The 19,289-nt window shown below is 33.3% G+C and overlaps 1 protein-coding gene across 6 annotated transcripts in view; it reads left to right on the forward strand.

The window, feature by feature from the left end:
• Positions 1-19,289, forward strand: part of LARP1B (La ribonucleoprotein 1B) — a 277,107-nt gene that overhangs the window by 138,376 nt on the left and 119,442 nt on the right. The gene's annotated exons all lie outside the window — the stretch shown is intronic.

Below are 19,289 nucleotides of genomic sequence, written 5' to 3' on the forward strand. Positions count from 1 at the left end.
GTCTAAGACTTGAAAAGATTAATATGATTTATCAAATTATATTTGATATGAACTATAATATACAAGGGAATTTAATGAAGGTTTAAATGAATAATAAGGTGGGTAAAGAAATATGAAATGTATTGAATTAGAGAATATTTTTATGAATGATTAGTTGCCTGGGGGAGGGGATTTAGGTTTTGCATGACCAATGTGTGTTCCAGGTCAAACATTGATAGTGGGAGGGTGGGGAGGGAAAATAGAGGGTGGGAATGGGAATCAATATATATTAATTGTGCTGAGATCTAATCATGTATATTATCATAGAATATTGGTTAAAATTTAATGATAAATAAGATGGATATAAAAATTTATTCTATGAATGTCAATGGTTTAAATCATCCTATTAAGAAAAAGAAAATATTATCGTTCCTTAAAAATCAAAATGCGGATATCTACTTCATTCAAGAGACCCATCTTTCTGAAATTGAATCTAAAAAATTATCTGGGGGTTGGATTTCTAAATGTTTATTTGCACCGGCTTTAAAGAAAAAAGCTGGAGTGGCTATTCTGATAAACAAAAAATGTAATGCGAATTTCAAATTAATAAATTATGACCCCTTAGGTAGATGGGTGCATGTCGAAATGGATCTGGGAAATACAACCATGAATTTATTCAATTTATATGCTCCTAATACGAATCAAATGGAGTTTTTCAAACAAATTCAACAATTACTTTTACCACTGGCTACATCTAATTTAATAGTAGCAGGAGATTTCAATGCTGTAATGGATCCAATTTTGGATAAAAAACCAAGTAGAATTATGAAATCATTAGGCTTAGATAATTTGATTCAATCTTGTGATTTAGTAGATATATGGCGTATTCTTCATTTTAATGATCAGGAATTTTCTTTTTGTTCTCAGGTCCACAAATCCTTTTCACGAATTGATTATATATTTGTTTCTAATAACCTAGCGCAGCGTGTGTTAAAAGCAGTTATAGATCCTATTATAATTTCGGATCATGCTGGTGTGTGGATTAATCTTCAAAATTATGATATTGAACATTTAAATTCAATTTGGAGATTTAATAATACTTTTTTAGCGGATTCAAATTTTCTAGAAGAATTTAAATTAAAAATACAAGAATTTTTTCAAATTAATGATTCGGATAATATTAATGCTGAGATTTTATGGGACGCTTTTAAAGCAACAATGAGAGGGAATATTATTTCATATTCAGCATATATTAATAAACAACATAAAAAACAGTTTCTTGAATTAGGAAAACAAATTAAATTATTAGAAAATAAATTAATTGAAAAGTGGGAAAATAATACATTACAAGATTTATTAAAACTAAAAGTTAAATATAATGAGATTTCTTCTCAATTTGTGAGAAAAGATTTATTTAATAGACAAGTTCAATTTTACGGAAATTCAAATAAAGCTGGAAAATTATTAGCAAATTTCCTTAAAGCAAAAAAAAGAAAATCCAAGATTATTGCAATTAAAGATATACAAGGTAATACACACACTAACAATAAAGACATTTTAATACAGTTTCTTGATTTTTATAAAGATTTATATTCTTCTGAATCTTATGAAAATAAAGAACAAGATGGACAAAAATTTTTAAATTCATTTATTGGACCAAATGTTCCAGATCATATAAAAAGAAGTTTAGAAGAACCTATATCTTTAAAAGAAATAGAATCAGCATTGAAGTCTCTTAGAGTTGGATCCGCTCCGGGTGGTGATGGTTATACGGTTGAATTTTATAAATCATTTCAAAACATTATTTTACCATATCTATTAAAATTGTATCAATATCAAATGAATAATGGAAATATATCAGGTACTATGGCTGATTCACTAATTATTGTCTTACCAAAACCAAACAAAGATCCTACCTTGGTTTCAAATTACAGGCCTATTTCCTTATTAAATGTAGATGGTAAATTAATTTCTAAAGTACTAGCAATAAGATTGGCAAAAGCTCTTCCTTTCATTATTGATGTACATCAAACAGGATTTATTGCTAAAAGACATTCATCACATAACACCAGATTAGCATTTCACTCTTTAAATTTAGCAAAAAATATGAATGATCCAACTTTTATGCTATCTTTAGATGCAGAAAAAGCATTTGATAGAGTAGAATGGAAATTTATGTATCAAGCTCTAGAATGGTTTGGAATAGGACCCGGTTTTATTAAAATGATTCAGACATTGTATAGCTCTCCTGGTGCAATTATCACCATTATCACCCATACTATTTAACCTCTTCATAGCATCCCTAGGCATAACCCTAGACGCACTAAACACAGTATCATTCAGCTACGCAGATGATATAACTATCCTCCTCCCCTTTAATATTCAAGACCCCTTATCCACAAACCACCTGAAAATGATAATGGAAACGGTAGAAAAATGGATGTCAAGTCATAAACTAAAACTGAACTCGGAAAAAACTAAATTCCTACTACTGGAAAGGGAAAAAAAAACCATCTCTCACAGAACTAGAAGTAAATACAATCAAGTACCCAATGCAAAGCACACTCAAAATCCTGGGAATCCTACTAGACAGAAATTGCACAATGCAGTCTCAAATCCACAAAATCATCCAAAGAGCATTCTTCACAATACGTAACCTAAGAAAAATAAGAAAATTCTTCAACAAAGATCAATACAAGATATTAGTACAATCCCTAGTACTGAGTATTGTAGATTACTGTAACAGCCTATACCTATCATGCCCAAATTACATGATAAAACAATTACAGACAGTTCAGAACACAGCCCTCAGAATCATCTACTCACTAGGCAAATATGACCACATCACCAAAGCATACTTAGACTCACACTGGCTACCAATAAAAGCAAGATCCCAGTTCAAATTCTACTGTCTACTATACAAAGTAATACATGGAACAGCACCCAGCTACCTAAACAACAGACTACACCGTAACCTCTCACACAGATTAAGGAGAACCCAGAGCCTATTCACTCACCCCCCTCTCAAAGGAACACGACGAAAGAAACTATATGACAGCCTTTTAGCGACACAGGCAGCAAAGATCGATACTACCATCACCAATCTACTGACCAAATCAATAGACATTAAAGCATTCCGAAAAGAAATCAAAACTCATCTCTTCAAAAAACACTTCCCATCATCATAACCTCACAAAAGTATTAGAAAATGCTCTCATGACTACCCAAACACCACCACCAGCAACACCCGAATCCGGACAGTATTATCTCTACTCGTCTAAACAACAGAATCCGGACAATATTATCTCTATTCGTCTAAACAACCTATCACTATCTACTATCTACTACCAATTCATCCTGGAAAAGTCCAGAACAACAATTGTAACTTAACGCATTCTTGATTATATGTACTGCAATGCTACTGGAAATGTCCAGTCTTCTAACTTGTAATCCGCTTAGAACCGCAAGGCACAAGCGGAATAGAAATCACTAATGTAATGTAATGTAATGTAATGTAATGCAAGATTATATATAAATAACAATTTATCAGATAAATTTAATTTGCAAAGGGGAGTTAGACAAGGATGTCCATTGTCTCCCTTACTTTTTGATATTGTTTTAGAACCCTTGTTAATTGCAATTAATCAAACTAAGGAGATAAGGGGAATCCCATTTTCTTACTGGGAATATAAACTTTCTGCATATGCAGATGATATCTTATTATATTTGAGAGAACCGGGGATTACTATTCCAAATTTACTTAATCTTCTAGAGGAATTTGGAAAATTCTCTGGATATAAAATTAATTGGAGTAAATCAGAAATTCTTCCAATTAATGTTCACTGCACCAAAGGATTATTTGATTCATATTCATTTATTTGGAAAGAGGAAGGATTAAAATATTTAGGAATTATGATCAAAAATACAATTGATGATACAATCAAAGAAAATGAAAAACTTTTATTGAAAAAAATTACAGAAATGTGTGAACAATGGAATCCTTTACATCTTTCATGGTGGGGAAGAGTTCAAACAATTAAAATGATGATATTGCATGTGGTTTGTTATCAAATGAGTATGATACCAATATTCTTTCAGGGGTCCTTTTATAAAAAATTAAACAATATTATTACAAAATTTGTTTGGTTTGGGAAAAGACCCAGAATTGCTTTAGTATCTTTACAAAGACCAATTATGGAGGGAGGGGTAAATTTTCCAAATTTTTATAGGTACCATCAAGCCTATATTCTAAGACAGGGTATGTATTGGATCCTCCCAGATCTCATGGAGAATGTACCAGATTGGCTATATTTAGAATGGCGGCTCCTGTTCCCATTACATTTAGATCATTTAATTAGTATAACAATGCCTAGAAGATACAAAGATAACAGAATATTATTAGACACTTGGAAAACATTAAGATATATAAGTAACCTATCACCAGATCCAATTTGTAAATCACTAAATCAATCTATTTGGGTAAACTCCAGGATCAAAATTGGCGGATTTAAGATCGTCTGGAAACAATGGATAAGTGCAGGTATACGAACATTAAATGATGTCATTTCAGAAGGTTCACTGCTTAGTTTTTCACAATTGCAAAATAAATTTGGCTTAAATAAATCACAATATTTTAAATGGATGCAATTGAAGCAGGCCATTCAGGTAGGGTTCCCTGAATGGAAAAATCTTAATACTCAATATAGTCTGCAGGTTTTATGTTTCCAGGCGGATTTCTTGGGTCACCAAGCCGCAAAATGGTACAAATTGATATATGGATTTTTAAATAAAAAAAAGAAAACTGGTCTTAGGGATATTTGGAGTATTGAGATTGGACAGACAATTTCTGCGTCTCAATGGCCACGATTTTGGTCCTGGAGATTAAGATCTACAAAGTCAGCATCTATGAGTCAAACATGGATGTTTTTATTACATAGAGTGTTATGGACCCCTACGCGCTTGCAAAAGATAGATAATACTAGATCCAATAGATGCTGGCATTGTAAAATAGAAATAGGGACGTTAGATCACTTAATTTTTTTTTGTCCCTGTGTAAATGCCTTTTGGAATATGATTTGGCCCCAAATTAATAAATTATTAGAAAATCATGTAGGACTCTCATATGATACCATACTCTTTGGCACTGCAATGAGAACTCAGAGTCCGATCTCAGCAAATAATAACAAGCTACTATTAATATTGATAGGAGTCGCCATGCAACAAATCACTCAAAATTGGAAAGACTATACCAAATTAAATTATACGTTCTGGTGGAACTCTGTCTGTTATATCTACAAAATGGAAAAAGTACTAGCATTACAACATGGGAATCTTCATAATTTCAAGAAAATTTGGCAACCATTGACTAATTATTCTAATGATTAGACTTCTTAGCACAATTGCAGTACTTATATAGGAATGGGGTGGGATATGTATAATTTTTGGAATTACTATTTGTAAAAATGGGAAGGGATTTATAATTTCTGTTTATATTAATGATAGTTACAATGATATATAATAATTAATTATATTACTTGTGAGTCAATTATTGTAAAAATGAAAATTAATAAATAAAAATTAAAAAAAAAATAAAAAAAAGAAAGAAGGGGGCAGGGAGAAAGAAAGAAAACATTGGGAGAGAGAATGAGGTCTGGAGGAAAGGAAGCATACAGAAGGCTAAAAGAAGGGAAAAAATATTGGATGCACAGTCAGAAGAAGAAAATGCAACCAGAGACTCATGAAATCACCAGACAACAAAGGTAGGAAAAATGATTTTATTTTCAGTTTAGTGGTTAAAATGTGTCTGTTTTGAGAATTTATATCTGCTGTCTATATTTTACACTATAGCTCCCTTTTACTAAACCTCAATAGCGGTTTTTAGCGCAGGGAGCCTATGAGTGTTGAGAGCAGTGTGGGGCATTCAGCACAGCTCCCTGCGCTAAAAACTGCTATCGCGGTTTATTAAAAGGTGGGGGGTATATTTGTCTATTTTTGTATGGTTGTTATTGAGGTGACATTGCATAGAGTCATCTGACTTGACCGCTTTGAAAAAAACCCAGAATAGGAATGATAATTAACATTTTCTTTGCCTTTCAGTGTGCTTTATGGGTTGATGGTTTTTGTTTTTTTTTTAATTCTTTATTTATTATTTCATCTTTCAACAAGTACACAATATTACATAATTTAAAACTTTTTACACATCACTTGAATTTCTTTCTATTGACATCGTAAATACATAACTTTATTCTCTCCCCACCCACCCTTCCCTCAAATATTTCAATCAAAAATATCATATAAATATTGTATTCTTATCTATTGATTAACCTTTAAATAGAACTTTATACCATCCCCCCTCCCCCTATGTATAAATATACTGTCAGTGGAAAATGATGTCTAATCATTACAATAATTTGCTAATGGCCCCCAGATCTTTTTAAAATTATTATAATTCCCTTTCTGCAAAGCAATTATTCTTTCCATTTTGTAAATGTGGCACATCGAATTCCACCAGAATGTATAGCTAAGATTATTGTAATTTTTCCAATTACTGGTGATATGTTGCATGGCGACTCCTGTCATAATCAATAGAAGTTTGTTATTGCTTGATGAAATTTAACTTTTTGTTCTCATTGACATACCGAACAGAATTGTATCATATGATAATGCTACATGGTTTCCTAATAAACAATTTATTTGAGACCAAATTGATTTCCAAAAGGCCATGATACAGGGACAATAAAATATTAAATGATCTAGGGTCCCTGCTTCCAGATTGCAATGCCAGCATCTATTAGACTTAGAGCTATCTAACTTTTGAAATCGAACTGGGGGGTTTAAAAGATTTTTTATTGTTGGTAGATCATTTTGACTTGGTCATTTTAAAAGTAGCTCACAAGCCCAAAAAATGTGGGCACCCCTGCGTTAAGCCATTATCTGAATATTAAGTATATAAGATGTTAATAGAGGTTCCAATTGTTTCTTAGCTACCTCCCACCAAAACTAAAGCTTGGGATCTAAGAAGAACTAGAATTATTTCCTATTTTGTAAATTTCCTTTGATTTATTGTATTTATTCATTTTTCATGAAACAAGCGTATTACTTGTAAATATTTTCAAAGTTTAATAAATAAACCCAACCTGACTGACTTTAGTGGGCCCCCAGAACAGGTTTCAGAACCACTTGTATAGAAAATATGGAATACCAAGGAGAGGAAACCTAAGGAGTAGCAACATTCCAAGCTACCGATCCAAGGCAAGCAGTGGTTTCCCCCATATCTTTCTCAATAACAGACTATGGACTTGTCCTTCAGGAACTTATCCAAACCTTTCTTAAAACCAGCTACGCTATCCGCTCTTACCACATCCTCTGGCAATGTGTTCCAGAGCTTAACTATTCTCTATTTTTTCAGGGGTCATTTTATAAAAAGTTAAACAATATTCTTACAAAATTTGTTTGGTTTGGGAAAAGACCCAGAATTGCTTTAGTATCTTTACAAAGACCAATTGTGGAGGGAGGGGTAAATTTTCCAAATTTTTATAGGTACCATCAAGCCTATATTCTAAGACAGGGTATTGGATCCTCCCAGATCTCATGGAGAATGTACCAGATTGGCTATATCTAGAATGGCGGCTCCTGTTCCCACTACATCCAGAACATCTAATTAGTATAAACATGCCAAGAAGATATAAGGATAACAGAATTTTATTGGATACTTGGAAGACGTTAAGATATGTTAGTAATCTATCACCAGAACCAATTGCTAAATCATTAAATCAATCAATTTGGGTAAACTCCAGGATCAAGATTGGCGGATACAAAATCGTCTGGAAACAGGTATACGAACATTGAATGATGTTATTTCAGAAGGAGCAATGCTTAGTTTTTCACAATTGCAACATAAATTTGGATTAAATAAAACACAATATTTTAAATGATTGCAATTGAAGCAAGCTATTCAGGCAGGGTTCCCTGAATGGAAAGCTCTTAATACTCAATATAGTCTGCAGGTTCTATGTTTCCAGGCGGATTTTTTGGGTCACCAAGCCGCAAAATGGTATAAATTGTTAAATGGATTTTTAAACAAAAAAAAAGAAAATTGGACTTAGGGATATTTGGAGTATTGAGATTGGTCAGACAATTTCTGAATCTCAATGGCCATGATTTTGGTCCTGGAGATTAAGATCTACAAAGTCAGCATCTATGAGTCAAACTTGGTTGTTTTTGTTACATAGAACTTTATGGACCCCTACGCGTTTACAAAAAATAGATAGTACTAGATCTAATAGATGCTGGCATTGCAGAGTAGAAGTCGGGACATTAGATCACTTAATTTTTTTTTGTCCCTGTATAAATGCATTTTGGAAACTAATTTGGCCCCAAATTAATGAATTACTAGAAAATCATGTAGGACTCTCATATGATACTATACTATTTGGTACAGCAATGAGAACTCAGAGTCCGATTTCAGCAAACAATAACAAACTATTATTAATATTGACAGGGGTCGCCATGCAACAAATAACTCAAAATTGGAAGGACTACACCAAATTAAATTTTACATTTTGGTGGAATTCAGTCTGTCATATATACAAAATGGAAAAAACAATAGCATTACAACAGGGAAATATTCATAATTTTAAGAAAATTTGGGAACCATTGACTCGATATTCCAATGATCAGGTTTCATAGCACATTAGTAATGGATATATTAGATTGGGGAAGGGTGGGAATGTATATTATATGGATTTAAGAACTGAAGAAAGGGGAGGGTTATATTTTATGTGATAAGATGAATTACTTGTAATCACAATTTTTCATGTATTAATTGAAGTTTATGTAAAATTAAATTATTGTAAGAAAAAAAAAAATATTCTCTGAGTGAAATTCTTTGAGTTTAAATTCAGAAAAACAAGCAATAATGTCCTTTGCCATATTAGACCGAGTAGAACCCAAAGCACAATGTGCTCGATCTATTTTGATCTGATCGGGCGCCATAGACACCCCCATCTTCAGCCAAAATGTGGCCCACCAGTTTTTTAACAACCTCTTCTGCATTAGAGTACTCCTGTGTTTCAGGCAAACTCCAAAAGCGTAAATTTGATCTTCAATTCCTATTTTCCAAGTCTTCCAACTTGTCTGCAAAGTTTGCCTGAGAGGTTGCAACCCCTTTCACATGATCACACAGCGTTGTCATCGACAAGTGCTGTTCCTCCAAGTGTGATTCAGCTTCTTTGACTCGAGCTCCCAGGTCCTTAATTTTGGACTGGAGATGTGTTGCTAAAGATAAGTCCAAAGGATGGCCCCCAAGTTAGTATGGATCTCCTGCATCCACAAGCGAATCTCATTTAGGGGTTCCAGAGGTAGCAACTCTAAGGTGTCCGCTAGAGTTCCATCAAGAACCACACATGGTGGATGGATTAAGAGCTTCCAGAGTTGGTGGGGTGAAAGCGCTCCCTTAGGGAATTGGCACATTGGGAGCTGCGTAGCATTGGTGGGCATATAGGGAGACCCCGCCGGTTGTACAGGTCACTTTGGGAACTAGTCATTGCTGAGATTAAACCTGCATGATGCTCTTGTTGGTCTTTACTTCCCAGTCGCTGGAGGGGGGCAGGGTCTTTTCTTTTCTTTTCTGCTGTTGTTTCCCAGGATGAAAGGCATAGTCTTGCAGTTTCTTGGGGCGCCCGGATCAGATAACATCTCAGCAGAGTACCCAAGATATGCAGCGAGAAAGAGTCCACTTTATTTGATCCAAACACTGGAAATGCGTAGTTTATTGCTAGGCCAACACAGACCTCCTTGTTCAGACTGCCATTCAAGGCGCTGATGTCACTTCTTCCCTACTTGTTTGTCTTTTGTGCAGACTGGATGGACATCTGCTCTCATTTACTATGTTACTGTGGGGCTCATCTTCAATAAAGAAAGACGTCCAAAAAGTGGCATAAAGTGGTACTTGGACGTTTTCCTGGCCAAGACGTCATAGTAGTCATTTTTGAAACCGACTTTCTAGATGTCTTGTTAGACTTCTTGACTGCAGTGAATCCAAAGTTCAAGGGGGCGTATTGGAGGCATGCTATGGGTGGGCTTAGGGCGCTTGGACATCTTGTGATGATAATCAAACATTTACCAAGATGTCCAGGATGCTGTTTAGACATTCGGAATTAGACCAATTTTAAAAGCAAGTAAGGGCCAAAATTGACCAGATGACCATTTTCTCCACCTGATACAGAAAGCCAGCTTCTACCATGAAATTAGTAATCAAAACAAATCATGTTTATTGGAAAACCATGTAGCGTTATCTTATGATACTGTGATATTTGGAATGTATATGAGAAAAAAAAGTCAGATATCATCGTGTAATAATAAACTTTTAATGATTATGACTGGAGTTGCCATCCAAATATTACTAATAATTGGAAAGATCATAGTAAACTTAATTTTAATTTTTGGTGGAACTCAGTATGTCACATATATAGAATGGAAAATCATTAGCGGTACAGAATGGAAATTATAAAAATTTTATTAAAATATGGGAGCCATTAACATCTTTTTATCATGATTGAATGCCATTTTTCTATTAATTATACACCATTTAGTAGGGGGTGGGGGAGAGGGTTTCAAGTATATGATCTTATAATGATTAAGGGGCTTTGAGGGAAGGTGGGGAGAGGGTTACATTTGTACTTATAATGATAAGATGTTCAAGTGCTCAAATTAATTGTGTTTATTATGAATTTTTGTACACTTGATGAAAGTTTAAAAATGAATAAAGAATTAAAAAAAAAAAAAAATCATGGCTGCAATGAGCATACCGGTACTGTCATGTTAAAATCACAGCAGTAATCCACAGCTTATTGCAAAAAGTCCTCCTTCAGATCACTGTATGACAGGGGTGTCAAACGCAATCACATAAGGGGCCGAATTTTTAATTAAGATATTTTGGGGTCCTTTTATTAAGGTACGCTAACTAATTTAGCGCGTGCTAAATGCGCACCTTAATAAAAGCACTATTATTTCTGACCCATAATCAGGAAATAGAGCTGTTCCAAAGAAAATTAAAGTAAGGAAACTGAAAATGATAAACAGATAGTGATTTGCGGAACTGTGTTGCATGTTAAGCCCCCGATGGATAAATATAAAGGCCGACTCTTCTTAATTATGACGCGTACAGCTAAGCAGTTGAACATGTGGTATAAATTGTTATATGGATATTTAAATAAAAAACAAAGAACTGGTCTTAAGGACATTTGGAGCATTGAGCTTGGGCATCAAATTTCTGCCTCTCAATGGCCACGTTTTTGGTCTTGGAGAATAAAAACTACAAGGGCAGCATCTATGAGACAGACCTGGGTTTTTTTGTTGCATAGAGCTTTATGGACCCCAGTTTGTTTACAGAAGTTAGATAGTTCAAGATCCAATAGAAGCTGGCATTGTAGTTTAGAAGTTGGGACATTGGACCATTTGATATTTTTCTGTCCCTATATAAATACCTTAAAAGGAAAGTTGGAAGTTAATTTGGCCCCAAATTAATTCATTGTTAGAAAATCATGTTGCCCTTTCATTTTTTGTTTTATAAATCTTTATTCATTTTCTTATGTTACAACAAGTGTTACAAATAAACTTATTAGAAACTTGAATATACACACTTGATTAACTCACATATTAATATTAAGTTTAACATTTCATTAGAAAATAATATTATATATAGTTATAATATTATACAAGATATCTAAATCAATATACTTCTTATTTAATATAATAATCCCACACCCCTCCCTCCCTCCCAAACAATAATATATAAAATCATAAGAACATAAGTAGTGCCTCTGCTGGGTCAGACCACAGGTTCATCACGCCCAGCAGTCCACTCCTGCGGCGGCCCAACAGGTCATGACCTGTCTGAATCACCCCTTGGTTTCTCATCGAAGTCCTATCTTCCCATCAAATTCTTGACCCTTTGTCCCCGCACCCCTTTCAGTACCCTACGATCCCTTTGTCCCTCAGGAATCTGTCCAATCCCTTTATTGAAAATTCATTCAATTATTGGTAAAATATATAATAATCAGAAATAAAATCCCACCCCAATCCCCTCTAATCCAAAATCTTATCTTGGGAAAAAAATTTTTCATTCTTTACAGAAATCAGTTAAAGGTCCCCATACTTTTTGAAATTTACTCACATATCCTTTTTGAGTTGCAATAGTGAGTTCCATTTTGTATATATGGCATACAGAATTCCACCAAAAATTGTAATTTAACCTGTCATGTTTTTTCCAATTATATGTTATTTGTTGTATTGCTATTCCAGTTAAAATAAACAGAAGTTTGTTGTTACTTGCCGAAATTTGACTTCTTGCTCTCATAGTTGTTCCAAATAAAATAGTATCATATGTCAAGGCTACCGGATTTTCTAACATCCTATTGATTTGAGGCCAAATTGCTTTCCAGAATGATAAGATAAATGGACAATAGAATAAAAGGTGGTCTAATGTCCCGACTTCAACATGACAGTGCCAGCATCTATTAGACTTAGAACTATCTATCCTTTGTAAACGAACAGGGGTCCAAAAAGCTCTATGCAAAAGAAAAAACCAAGTTTGTCTCATAGATGCTGACACCGTACATTTTAACCTCCAAGACCAAATTCGTGGCCATTGAGATGCATTAATTTGATGCTTTATCTCAATGCTCCAAATGTCTCTAAGACCATTTTTTGGTTTTTTATTTACAAATCCGGATATTAATTTATACCACTGTGCGGCTCTATGATCTATTGAATCCATCTGGAAACATAAGAACTCCAAACTATGATAATTAGTAAGATTTTTCCATTCAGGGAACCCTACCTGAATAGACTGCTTCAATTGCAACCATCTAAAATTTTGTGATTTATTAAGATCAAATTTATGTTGCAATTGTGAAAACTCCAGCAACTTACCATTTTTTATTACATCATCCAAAATACGAATACCTGCTATCATCCAATGCTTCCAGATGATTTTAAAACCGCCAATTTTGATCTTGGGGTTTAACCAAATCGTTTGAGTTGTTGATTTACTTATTGGAATATGAGTTAGATTACTTATATATCTTAGAGTTTTCCAGGTATCCATAAATATTTTATGCTCTTTATATAACCTTCGTTAGAAAAACATACAGGGACTCATATGTAAATACTAGTCAGTAAAATGAATGTAATGATAGGTAAGAGACTGACTATAATAGTACTATATACCAGTGGGGAGAAAGCAAATGACTCCTAAAAACGCTCAGAAAAGTGAAACTCTGAGACCCCTAAGAGCCCTTACAACCACAAACCTTAAAAAGCTTGCACAGATAAGTGTATGGTATCACTTTTCCAATGAGCAAGAGTCTTTTTGTGCATAACATCTTTGAACAATTTTTTGTCGATTTAACAGAACATTTAAACAGATTACAGTTTTTACCAGTGGTCAGAAAGTAAAGTTCTACAAAGTAAATGCAATGATTGGATGGTAAACTCTTGTCCCAAGGGAAGGTATCCACCTCCCCTTCAGAGTTTCACTTTTCTGAGCGTTTTTAGGAGTCATTTGCTCTCTCCCCACTGGTATATAGTACTATTATAGTCAGTCTCTTACCTATCATCTTTATATAACCTTGGCATTTTGATACTAACTACATGACTAAGACGCAAGGGAAACATAAGTCTCCATTCTAACCAGAACCAGTCTGGAATATTATCAGTGGGCTCTGGGAGGATCCAATACATACCTTGACGTAAAATATAGGCTTGATGGTACCTATAAAAATTGGGAAAATTTACCCCTCCCTCCACAATTGGCCTTTGCAACGACACTAAAGCAATTCTGGGATTTTTACCAAGCCAAATACATTTTGTCAAAATCCTATTTAATTTTTTATAAAAAGAGTCTTGAAAGAAAACTGGTATCATCCCCATTTGGTAACAAACTACAGGCAAAATCATCATTTTTACAGTTTGCACTCTTCCCCACCAAGATAAATGCAAAGGATTCCATTGCTCACACATTTCTGTCACCTTTTGCAATAGACATTTTTCATTAATTTTCATTGTTTCATCCATTGTTTTTGTAATCCAGATTCCCAGATATTTAATAGCATCCTCCTTCCAGAGAAAAGAGAAAGTATCGAATAAACCTTTTGTACAATGTACATTTAATGGAAGAACTTCTGATTTATTCCGATTTATCTTATATCTTGAAAACTTTCCAAATTTCTCAATCAACTCTAGTAAATATGGAATGGTATATTCTGGATTCCTCAAATATAATAGTAAATCATCTGCATAAGCAGATACCTTATATTCTCTATCTGAGTGTGGTATACCTTGTATTTCCTTTACTTGTTGGATAGCTAATATTAAGGGTTCTAAAACAATATCAAACAGTAAAGGAAATAAGGGACAACCTTGTCTAAATCCCCTCTGTAAATTAAATTTTTCTGAAAAAGTATTATTAATATATAATCTAGCAGAAGGGGAGCTATACAATGTTTGTATTATTTGTATGAATCCAGGACCTATACCAAACCATTCCATTGCCTGATACATAAAGGTCCATTCTACTCTATCAAAGGTCTTTTCTGCATCCAGAGAAACAGCAAAAGTAGGCTCATTCATTTTCTTTGTTAAATATAACATATGGAATGCTAATCTGGTATTATGAGATGAATGTCTTTGAGCAACGAATCCTGTTTGATGCATACCTATAATATGAGGGAGAGCTTTAGCCAATCTTAACGCTAATATTTTTGCTAGTAATTTACCATCTACGTTTATTAAAGATATTGGCCTATAGTTTGAAACCAAAGTGGGATCTTTATTTGGCTTTGGCAAAACAATAGTTAAAGATTCTGCTATAGTGCCATTAATAGAACCTTTATTAAGTTGGTATTGATAGAGATTTAATAAATATGGCAATAGAAAATTTTGAAATGTTTTATAAAACTCCACCGTATATCCATCACCACCTGGAGCGGATCCAACTCTAAGGGACTTCAAAGCTGTTCCTAATTCTTTTAGTGATATTGGCTCTTCCAAACTTCGTTTTACATGTTCAGGAATTTTTGGACCCTCTAACATTTTTAAAAATTCTAAACCATCTTTTTCTTTATCTAAATAAGTCTCGGAAGAATAAAGAGATCTATAAAACTTTAGGAACTGTTTTAAAATAGGCTCAATTTGTGTAAATGTTTCACCATTTTCATCTTTAAAGGCAATTAATTTTGATTTCTTTTTTTTTTTTGCTTTAAGATAATTTGCCAATATTCTTCCCACCTTATTTGAGTTACCATAATACAAAGCTTGTTGAGAAAATATATCTTTCCTAATCAACTTAGATGAAATCTCATTATATTTACCCTTAAGTTTTAACAATTCTTGTTGAATAGAATATTCCCATTTTTCTATAAGTTTTAATTCTAAAATTTTAATCTCTTTTTCTAAATTTAAAAATTGTTTTTTAATCTGTTTTTTAAGATAAGCCAAATAAGAAATTATTTGTCCTTTCATTGATGCTTTAAAAGCATCCCATAATATTTCCCTAGAGATCTCATCTTTATCATTCAATTGAAAATAATCCTTCATTTTTGTTTGAAGATTCTCACAAAATATTGGATCAGCAAGCAATGTATTATCAAACTTCCAAATTGGTCTATTAGTATTTTGATCTGCGATCTTAATTTCAATCCACACCCCACCATGATCAGATAAAATGATTGGATCAATGGCAGCTTGTGTCACCTGATGTGCCAAATTATTTGAAATAAAGATATAATCTATTCTTGAAAAAGAATTATGAACATGAGAACAAAAAGAAAATTCCCGTCCATCAAAATGAAGTATTCGCCAAATATCTGTCAAATCGCAAGATTGTATCAAATTATCTAATCCCATAGATTTCATAAATCTACTTGGGTTTTTATCCAATAGAGGATCCATAACAGCATTAAAATCCCCAGCTACTATTAGATTTGAAGTAGCCAGTGGCAAAATCAGTTGTTGAAGAGTATTAAAAAATTCATTTTGGTTCGAATTAGGGGCGTATATATTAAACAACGTCATGGTAGTATTTCCCATGTTCATTTCCACATTTACCCATCTTCCATGAACATCTGATGCCTTTAATTTGAATGAAGCAGAGCATTTTTTATTCACTAGAATAGCAACACCCGCTTTTTTCCCTATAGCTGGTGAGAAAAAACAATGCTTGACCCAACCTCCTTCCAGCTTATTAGATTCAATATTTGAAAGGTGGGTCTCTTGTATAAAGCATATATCCGCATTTTGCCTCTTTAAAAATAATAATGCTTTTTTCCTTTTTATCATATGATTCAGACCATTAACATTCAAAGATAGTATTTTAAGATCCATTTATATTTTTAAAGTACAAATTTCCCAAAATTAAACAGTAAATTGTTTTTTGTAATAACTTTTCCCAATACATCAAATATATTATAATATCCCCATCCCCACCCTCATCCAACCCTCCATTATATATTTTCCCCCCATTCCCTCCCACCCATCCCCAATTAAATACGATAACTTGGATACGCAGATTGAGGTTAGGTATAAATAACTCCCACAAGCTATTATCAAATTTAACTATAATTACTACAATTAAATTTCTTTTCTTTTTTTTATATTCTAATCAGAGGAATCTATAAAAATTCAGGATCTATCTCAGAATTATATAAGAATTATAAAGGAATCCTTATCTGTATTTGTGTATTTTTGAATCTTGAGGGTAATATAAACAGAAATTAAAAAGAAATTTATATTTTCTAAGCTTGTTCTCTCTCCTCAATACTTTATTATAAGATCCTGGCATCTAGATGATTTAAAATTCCTCATGAACAACAGCACTACAGCTTCTAAACATCAGAATGACATGTTCTTAATTTAAAATATATATAAATATGATTATAATGAAGTATAAGCATAGGAGATTTCCTAAAATTAAAACTAGGAGAGCCAGTGAATCAAATAGCAACAATGCTACAGCTTCGAAGCATCAGAATAAGACGTTATTAAACCATAAAATATGAATAATTTTATGAAGACTATACTGGAGAATTCCTAAGATGAACAGTAAGATCTTACCGGGAGAGCCAGTGAATTGAAATAAGATCGCCCATATTTTTTTTTTTTTTTTTTAACTTCCCCTTCGATCCTATTGAAACGCAAATTTAACCGGAAGTACCTCCTCTAGCAGGAAATCACCTAATTTAACCAATCGTATATTGCTTTTACACATGACATTATATTTGTTAAAGTGATTGAAGGAATTCCTTTCTTCCCTTGCAAATAATGCCCCTTACATTTCCAGAGCCAATCAGCAACTCTTTTAGTTTAAGGTCAGTGAGTAAAAACAGTATCCTGCGTCAACATTTCAATCGGATCACTGTCAGCTTCACGATGTTACATGTAAGTCTATTTTATTTTAAAACTCCAGAATTGAATTTTGAAGATCCGATAAGATTTATGTTCTCTTCTTGCTTCTTTTTAAGAACGTTCCATGTAGTTCAAATTATAGTTCCATCCTCATGTGATTCTATCCGTTACATTTAAAAGTTTTGAGTTTTAACTGAAAATTTCCTGTATATTCATTTGTTCATATTATCAAAGGTTAAAAGTTATAATTATATGTAGATAAATAATAATGAAATAATCCTTTCAGGTTTTCTTAAGAGGACATTGGTTGCTCATATTGCTCAAGAAATTCCTGTAGTTTTTTGGGATCCGAGAAATTTTGAGTTGTATTATTTATTGTAACTTTCATTACTGCCGGATATAGGAGCCCATACCTAGCCCCCAGGGATCTTAATTGGGGTCTCAAGTCCAGAAATTGTTTTCTTCTCAATGCAGTTTCTCTTGCAAAGTCAGGGACAATGTGTATTTTTGCGTCCTGACATCTGAGATTTTTATTCTCTTTGGCTAGTTGATAAATTTCTATTGCCTGTTGATGTCTCAGGAGTTTGAAAATTAAAGTCCTTGGTCCCATTTGTGAATTTTTCCTCTGAGTTGGTATCCTGTGTGCCCTTTCGATTTCTAACGCAGTTTTGAATTTTAATGGCAAAAATTGTTCCAAGGCAAAAATTGTTCCAAGAAAGTTATAGGGTCATTTTTTTCCACCCCTTCCGGCATTCCGATAATTCTTAAATTATTTCTACGTTCATGGTTCCGGCTATCTTCAAGATCTCTTTTAATTTCTGTGACCTCTTTCCATATTGTTTTACTATGTCTCATATCCATATTTAGTTGCTCCGAGTTTTCCTCCAAAATAGTTATTCTATTTTCTGTCACCTCCACTCTTTGCCTTTTGTAGTTTTTTATTACTATCTAAAACAATCTCCTTAATTTGCCGTAATTCCTCCATAACGTCGGGGCTTTCATCTGATGGTAACGGCACCTTTGAAGGAGGAGTGCTTGGCTCCAGCTTTGATCTCTTGTTGCTTCCTATACCGGATCCTCCAGCCACCGAGTCTCCTTTGTTTTGTTTGCTAGATGCCATATTTTGATGTTATTTAGCTGTTTTTCTTTTAAAATTTAATTATTTTTGTAGTATTTTCTATAAATAGAGCTTGTATGCACGGAGCTACTCACTCACCCAACCATCAGAGTTCGCGTCCAAGCCACGCCCCTCATGTTGTCCTTTCATATGATACTATATTATTTGGTACTTCAATGAGATTTAAAAGTCAAATTTCAGCTAATAATAATAAACTTTTATTAATATTAACAGGGGTTGCCATTCAGCAGATTACAGGGAATTGGAAAGATTATACTAAACTAAATTATACTTTTTGGTGGAATTCAGTGTGCCATATTTATAAAATGGAAAGGGTATTTGCTTTGCAACAAGGTAATTATAATAAGTTTAAAAAGATTTGGGGGCCATTGACGATTTATTCTAGTGATCAAACATCTTAAACACCAGAATATTGGATAAGATAAGGGGGGGTGGGATTATGACAAATAATAATTGATAGTTGTTATTTATTAGTATATGGGTGGGAGGGGAGGGGTTTTTATATAATTATTTATTTGGAATAATACAAATAAGAATGTCAAGTGATGAATTGAGGTATTTCTGAATGACTGTTGTACACTTGTTGTAATTTTTGAAAATGAATAAAGATTTTTTTTTTAATTTCTTTATTCTTTTTCAAACTTACATCAAGTGCACAAAAAGAACAACATGAAATACTATCATATAACACTTGAACATCATACATTATATTCTTAATATGTAAATTAATTAAAAACCCTCCCCCCTCCCATCTTTCTATACAATCATT

Source organism: Geotrypetes seraphini, chromosome 1 (genome assembly GCF_902459505.1).
Source record: "Geotrypetes seraphini chromosome 1, aGeoSer1.1, whole genome shotgun sequence".
In the NCBI taxonomy this organism is placed as follows: Eukaryota; Metazoa; Chordata; class Amphibia; order Gymnophiona; family Dermophiidae; genus Geotrypetes; species Geotrypetes seraphini.